Here is an 8,693-nt window from a genome sequence, read left to right as displayed (position 1 = left end):
GGTGGAGAAGTGGGTAGTGGCTCTCACTCAGTAAGTGAAGTTGCAGGAGGTGTGGGTGTAGTTGTGTCTTATGGGGACTGTTGCTGTCTCCCACTCAGTTAGACACAAATTACAATTGAATAATGATCAGAAAACTAAAAGCACATGGACAAAAACACATCATTTAATCACACAGTGACAGTAACCAAAAAGAAAAAAGGAAAAAGAAGAAGAAAAAAACAAGCAAATCTGCAATATCTGGGGATAGGACACTAAGAGAAAAAAGATAGAGAAAGAGATTAATGAAGAAGAAAAAAATGGAAAATATGCAAAAGAAAAACAAAGAATGGGGCTAAGCATGAGAAAAAAAGAGGGAAAAACTATAAAAAATAAAAATAAAAATAAATAAATTTTTCAACCAGGAACAGAGAAAAGAAAAAAAGCTGAAAACTAGGACCTGGAAAGAGAAGAATAAAGAAAAATAGTAAAAAGGACAAAAGTATTAATAATAATTGTAGTTTTAAAATAGATAAATGCAAGCAAACTAAACACCAGAAAAAAGAAAGCAAAAAAGAAAAAAGATAAATAAATAAAGAGAAAATAAAATTAGTGAAGGACAGGGCAGGGCACCTAGGCTCCGTCTGAGCACACAGACTGGGATGGAGTTCCTGCAGGCCCAGACGGTGGGTGGGAGTGTGGGATGGCCACACCTCCGTTCACCAAGCAGGTGTGGGGTCTAAGAGTAACAAGAGGAATATTGCACCTTTTCAGTCGTACAGGTCTGGAGTGTCCTTGGGGTTGCTGGCAAGCAGAACCAATTCTTAGGTCCTAACATCACTTGGTACTCTACAAGTTGTCTGTGCTGTCACGATCACTCAGGATCACTGCCAGACCACAGCTATGTGGTTCTGTCTGTCTCCTTTTGTGGTGTTTTCATGCAAATTCTTCTGCTAGTTGGGGTTAGTCCACTTCTATATCCTTCCCTTCAAGGCTCAGGAGTCCAAGATTATCTTCTGTGTCTGTGTTAATTGGTTTCTCTTTTCTTTGTTGAAGAGGGTCTGTGCAGTCTTTCTGCCTATTCTGCCATCTTACTGGAACCTCCAAGAAAAGGTTTTAAAAATATAAATGTAATAGAATTTTTTCTCAAGCTCACAAGTATTTTTGTTACTGTTGTTAGGTGCTATTGAGTCAGCTCCAACTCATAGCAACACTATGTACATCAGAACAGAACACTGCCAGGTCCTGTAAAGCCTCACAGTTCTTGCTATACTGTGCCCATCATTGCAGCCACTGTGTCAATCTATCTCATTGAGACCCCTTCCCTTTAATGTGGACCCTCTGCTTTACAAAGCATGATATCTTTCTTCAGGGAATGGTCCCTTCTGACATGACCAATGTGGGTCAAACAAAGTCTGGTCATTCTAGCTTCCAAGGAGCATTCTGGCTACACTTCCTCCAGGACAGATTTGTTTTGTCTTTTGGCAGCTAATGGCACTTTCAGTATTCTTAGCCAACACCAAAACTCAAAAGCATCAACTCTACTTTGGTCTTTCTTATTCATTGTCTATCTCTCCCATGCATAAGAGGTGACTGAAAATATCATGGCTTGAGTTAGGTGTACCTTAGTCTTCAAAAAGACATCTTTGCTCTTCAGCACTCTAAAGAGGCCTTTTGCAGAAGATTTTCCCAGTGCAATACATTGTCTGATGTCTTGACTGATGCTTCCACTGATGTTTATTGTGTGTGAAACCAAGTAAAATGAAATCTTTGACAACTTCAAACTTTTCTACATTTACCATAATGCTTCTTAGTGGCCCAGTTGTGAGGATTTTCATTTTCTTTATAATGAATGTAACCCATACTGTAGACAGTAGTCTTTAATTTTCATCAGTAAGTGCTTCAAATCATTCTCACTTTCAGCAAGCAAAGTTGTGTCATCTGTATATCCCAGGTTGTTAATGAGTTCTCCTCCAATCTTGATACCACATTCTTCTTTATATAGTCCACCTTGGATTATTTGCTCAGCATGCAGATGGAGTAAGGATGGTGAAAGGATACAGTGCTGATGCTCTCCCTTCCTAATTTTAAATCATGTAGTATCCCCTTTTTCTGTTTGAATGATAGCCTCCTCGTCTATGTGCAGGTTCCTCATGAGTACAATTAAATGTTCTTAAATTCCCATGTTTTTCAACGTTATCCACAATTTGTTATGATCCTCACAATCAAACACTTGCATAGTCAATACAACACAAGTAAACATCTTTCTCTTATTCTTTGCTTTCAGCCAAGATCCATCTGACATCAACAATGATATCCCTCATTCCATGTCCTCTTCTGTATCCATCTTGCATTTTTGGAAGCTCTCTGTCGATATACTGCGCAACTGTTTTTGAATTATCTTCAATAAGATTTTACTTGCATGTTATATTAATGATATTGTTCAATAACTCCACATTCTGTGAGATCACCTTTGTTTGGAATTGGTAGAAATATGGATCTCTTCTAGTCAGTTTGCCAGGTAGATGTCTTCCAAATCTCTTGGCAAAGCCAAGTGAGTGTCTCCAGTGGGGCATCCATTTGTTGAAACATCTCAATGGGTATTTCATCAATTCCTGGAGTCTTGTTCTTTGCCAAGTCCTTCAGGGTACCTTGGATTTTTCTTCCTTCAATATCACTGGTTCTTGATCACATACCACTTCCTGAAATGGATGAACATCAACCAATTCTTTTTGGTACAATTACTCTGTGTATCTTCCATCTTTTTTTTTTTTTTTTCTTTTGATGTTTCCTGCATCATTCAATATTTTGCCCATAGAATCTTTCAATACTGCAACTCAAGGCTTGATTATTTTTTTTTCTTCTGTTCTTTCAGCTGCAGAAATGCTGAGTGTGTTCTTTCCTTTTGTTTTTCTAACTCCAGGTCTTTGCATATTTCTTTATAATGATTGACTTCATCTTCTTGAACTTCTCTTTGAAGTCTTCTGTTCAGCTCTTTTATCTTGTGGTTCCTTTATTTGCCTTAGCTACTTTCCATTCAAAGGAAAGTTTCAGAGTCTCTCCTGACATCCCTTTTAGTCTTTTCTTCCCTTCCTGTATTTTTAATGATCTCTTGCTTTCTTCATGGATGATGTTCTTGATGTCATTCCCACAATTCTTCTGGCTTTTGGTCACCGGTGTTCAATGCATCAATTTATTCTTTAGATGGTCTCTAAATTCAGGAGGGATATAATCAAGGTCATATTTTGGCTCTCTTGGACTTGTTTTACTTGTCTTAAGCTTCAACTTGAACTTGCATCTGAGCAGTTGATGGTCTGCTCCATAGTAAGCTCCTGGCTTTGTTTTGGCTGCAGATACTGAGCTTCTGCATCACCTCTTTCCACAGATGTAGTTCATCTGATTCCTGTGCACTCCATCTGGTGAAGTCCATGTACATAGCTGCCATTTATGTTCCTGAAAAAAAGACATTTGCAATGAATAAGTCATTGGTCTTGCAAAATTATGTCATGCAATCTTTGGAGTCATTTCTACCACCATGACCATATTTTCCAACTACCAGTGATTCTTCTTTATTTCCAACTTTTTATTCCAATCAGCAGTGACAATCAACACATCTTGATTGAATGTTTGCTCAATTTCAGACTGCAGAAGTTGATAAAAATCTTCAATTTCCTTGTCTTTCATTTTGGTGATTGATGCATAAATTTGAATAATAGTAGTATTAATTGGTCTTCCTTGTATGCAAATGGATATGATCCTATCCTGGAAAGCATTGCATTTCAGGATAGATCTTGAAACATTCTTTGTGATGATGAATGTCACATCATTCCTCTTCAATTTATCATTTCCAGCATAGTAGATCATATGCTCGTCTGATTCAAAATGGTCAAAACCAGTCCATTTCAGCTCATTAATGCCTAGAATATCAATCTTTATGCATTCCATTTCATTTTTGACAACTCCCAGTTTTCCTAGATTCATACTTCGTACATTCCATGTACCGATTATTTATGGATGTTGGAGCTGTTTCTTCTCATTTTGAGTTGTGCCACATCAGCAAACGGAGGTCCCAAAAGCTTTACTCTATCCATGTCATTAAGGTCAGCCCCACTCTGAAGAGGCGGCTCTTCCCCAGTTGTATTTTGAGTGCCTTCCAACCTGAGGGGCTTATCTTCTGGTACTATATCAGACAATGTTTCAGGTCTATTCATAAAGTTTTCCAGTAATATATCAGACAGTGTTTCATTACTATTCATATGGTTTTCATTGGACAACTCTTTGAGAAGTGGATGGCTCCTTCCTTCTGGGTCTGTCTTAGTCTGGAAGCTCTGCTGAAATCTGTCCACCATAGGTAACTGTAACCCTGCTGGTATTTGAAATAACAGTAGCATAACCTCCAGCCTCACAGCAACATGCAAGCTACCACAGTAGGACAAACTGACAGATGAGTGGTGGTGCAAGTGTTTAGGAAATATAGAAATCAAGAGCTCTTCTTGATAAAGACCAAAAGTTTATGAAGTTCATCAACCAAGTGATGAAACAAAGGAAACTATTCAAGAATGAAAAGGTTATGCTAAAATAAGCCTAAATAAATAAAATGGTCATCTCAGAGTAAATTAATGATAAATCATTGTTATAGATTAGTTACAAATTATTTTAAAATATTAACATAAAGTAAAATAACTTAAAGCCCTTTATTTTTTCTAAAAATAATATAAAATGGGGCATTAAAACTTGGTACTGCATAACTTAATAAAATATATAAACTTTAAGATAAATACTGAATTTTATGGTGCTTTTCATGTGTCAGTAGTCAATAAGACATAGAAAAGAAAATGATTTTGTAGTAATATTGACATATGAGTGAATCCCACCTCTATCATTTGCTGTCTACACACCATGGGCAAGCCACAATTCCCTCATTTATAAAATAAGAGTAATGACCACTGCATAGGACTATTGAACACATATATATAAATTCATTGCTGTTGCCATGGACTTGACTCTGACTAACACAGCCACTATAGGACAGAGCAGAGCTGCTCCATAAGGTTTCCAAGTCTGTAATCTTTAAAGCAAACTGTCACATCTTTCTTCAAGGGGAGGTTTGTGGGTTCAAACTGGTGATCTTTCTATGAATAGCTGAGTGTTTAACCACTGCACTATTAGGGTTTCTTAACTGTTGAACAGAATCTAAAATTAAATTAGATAACATACTACTGGCTCCTTAAATATGGCTTTGAAAGGTACTGCCAATTAATCAACTGGTTAATTTAATGTATAGATTCAGCTATATTGACTGTATAAATTTTAGATGGTAATGAATGTCTTATCTAGTGCTGCTATAACATATATATTACATGTGTGTGCCTTTAACAAACAGAAATTTATTCTCTCATAGTTTAGAAGGCTAGAAGTTAGAATCCAGGGCATCAATTCTAGGGAAATGCTTTCTCTCTCTATTGGTTCTGGGAAAATGTCCTTGTTTATTTGCATCTTCTGTTCTTTGGCTCCTTGGCAATCTTAATGTAGCATATCATCTATGTTTCCTCATCTCCGCTTGCCAAATATACCGTTTTTATATCTCAAAAGGGGCTCTCGTGTTATAGTGGTTAAGGCATTTGCCTGCTAATCAGAAGGTCAGTGATTCAAACCCATGAGCTGCACTGCAGAAGAAAGATGAAGCAGTCTTCTTTCATAAAGATTTACAGTCTTGGAAACCCAATGGAAGTTGCTATGAGTGAGAGTTGACTCAATGGCAATAAGTTATTTTTTTTTATTATTATCTCAAAGGAGAGTGACTCAAAACACATATTATATCAGTATCATATCATTAGCATAACAATAAAATCAATTTTTCCATTCGATTATAACCAATTATAGGGGTTAGGATTTCCATCACATATTTTCCATCCATAACAATGAATATTTATAATTACTAACTCACAAGTTTAGTTATTTATCTTTTTTACTGTAATTTTTCCATGGTAGGTATTAGTGCTCATTTACATTACACATTTCAAAGGTAATAAAGAACTAAAAACAGACCTGACTGAAGAGGCACTGACAGGCTGACAAATTTCCTGTAGCCTCTGGACATGAATAGTACATAAACATGCCCTTCAAAGATCACTTTAACTAGAGTTGGTTGGCAATTGCATCATTTTCATATACTGACAGAGTAATTATATCTAACTTCTTGTAATGTTTTCTGTCTTAAGCAAAATAGGATTACATCAATTTTTCACCTTAATATCATATGAAATGTGATTCAAGGCAGCAATTTTAGATGCCTACATATAGAGATAGAAACATATTATTACAAAACTCAATGTGTCAAAATGATAAGAAAATGAACACATTCACAAAATATTAATTATTTAAATGCCTTTTATTGTAACTTGGATATATGAGGAAAGAATACTGATTGAGAGCATTAAAATTAATAATTCATTGTAAAATATTTGTTACAAAATTACTAGATTTTCAAACACATTCAAGTTTTCAAATGAGTTATGTACACATACTTTCTCCAATTCTTTGCCATCTATTTATGCTTTAATTTCATACACTCAATTTCCTATCCCTATTTGCTTTTCACTTCATTATTAAAGGTCACGATTGGTCTTCACAACACAAGGTATAAAATATTGTGTAAGTATGACTTTTTTTGAAAAAAATCTTTATCACAGTTTTGAATAATGTAATCAACGCTGTTTTTCCTAAATTCTTTCTTCCATTGCTTATGTGGCATTTTATTCACCTGATTCTCAAACTACTTCTCTGACTGCAATTAAAGCTGCATCGTGTTCCCTTAACGTTCTCTCTTCTTATAAATAAACCAAAAAAAAATTCATTGCCATTAATTCGACTTCATCTCATAGTGACCCTATAGGATAGAATAGAATTGCCCCATAAGGTTTCCAGGTCTGTAATATTTATGGAAGCAGACTATCTATCTCATCTTGCTCCTGTGGGGTGGCTGGTGGGTTTTGAGTTGCTAACCTTTTGGTTGGCAACTAAATGCTTTAACCACTGAGCCACCAGAATTCCTTTCCTAAATATACAAGAAAACAAACTCACTGTTGTCAAGTCAATTCTTACTTGACTTGGAGTGATAGCAACCTCTATTCAGTTTCCAAGGCTATCAGTCTTTAAGGAAACAGACTGTCTTATCTTTCTTCCACAGAGAGACTAGGGGATTCAAACCACTGACCTTCAGCTTAGCAGCCAAATGTCTTAAAAACTACACCACTTTATTTTTATCATGGAAAAGTCTTTTGCTTTGAGGTACATTAAATTTATTTTAGGTATTCTGCTTTACAGATCAATACTGACACATTCTTCTCTCAAGTTTTATGTCTTCAATTGCTCTGTAATAATTGATTGATTAAAACATCACTTATTCAAAATATTTTGCTGAGCATTTACTACATGGTATGCAATACTAGAAGTGCATAGGCAAAACAGTAAACATTTATATATGTCCCAGCTTCAGTTAATGATTCTTTCATTCTAGGAAAACATATTTGCTCTTGATAGTTCCAGTCAGAATTGTAAATTTGTGTGGTTATTGAGGAAGATTTTGAGAAATAAAGAAGAAAAACCAATAATCAGAAAAATAGTAAAAGTATTTAATTCTTGAATATATTTTTTTCTTACCAAAATAGAAGATTATTTGTTCTTTGTTCTGTGTGGAGAAGAAAATTTTCTTATCTCACTATAAGGCAACTTTGCTGAAAGAATGTTATATATTTGTAATTGTGTATTGATCTCATAATTCTATTGACAGTTGTCACTCATTTGAAAAGAAAATAGAAAAATTGTCTAAAATTATTGTATATTGTGGTTGTTATGTGCCTTCAAGTTGGACCTGACTCATAGCAACCCCTCCTTGGGTTTCTGAGGCAGTATCATTATGGAAGTAGCTTATACTTTACTAATTACTCATCTTCAAACACCTATGGGATGTATTTATATCTTAATGTAATAAAATGTTTGAAAACTGTCTTTTGATATTATCTTTTCCAAACACAGTTCTCAAATTCTAAAAAGTAAAATGTCCAATATATTATTTGCATCTAAAAATAGCTATTGAGATTCCCATGCATTAGGCCACACAAAAGACCTGTTTCCTCACTTTATAAAAATGAATATTTTATACTTTATTTAGCTCTAAACATCTGTTTTCCTTCCCTGTTATCAATTTTTTACAAATTCTTGCAAATCAAAAAGAAAGAAAGTTTAAATCTCCTTGGGTTAATTATTTAAAGGTAAATATTATCACCATAAATATTTAAACAACTGTGTACTTGCCAATTTGGAGAGACAATATTTATGTTCATGTACAAAGAGTGACACAAATGTAAATGAACACTTTTTCCTCTACATGCAAATATCCTTGCCATTTTTTATAATTATAATATTACTTAATAGAATAAATGAAAAGGCCATGGAGGTTGGACAGCATTCTCCCTGATCATATGCTTCTTAATTTCAAGATAATCATTCATTGAACATTCAAATAAATAAAACATTCAAACAAATAAAGTTTTCCAGTCTCTTCCATAATGATTAACAGGGATTGATATGTTGTTGTTGTTATGTTGTTAAGTGCCGTCAAGTCGTTTCCGACTCATAGCGACCCCATGCACAGCAGAACGAAACACTGCCCGATCCCGCACCAGCCCCACAATCCCTGCTATACTCGAGCCCAT

This window comes from Orycteropus afer, unplaced genomic scaffold (assembly GCF_000298275.1).
Source record: "Orycteropus afer afer isolate SDZICR_OR568_19922 unplaced genomic scaffold, OryAfe1.0 scaffold00444, whole genome shotgun sequence".
NCBI classification, from domain to species: domain Eukaryota; kingdom Metazoa; phylum Chordata; class Mammalia; order Tubulidentata; family Orycteropodidae; genus Orycteropus; species Orycteropus afer.
This window is presented reverse-complemented; position numbering follows the sequence as displayed.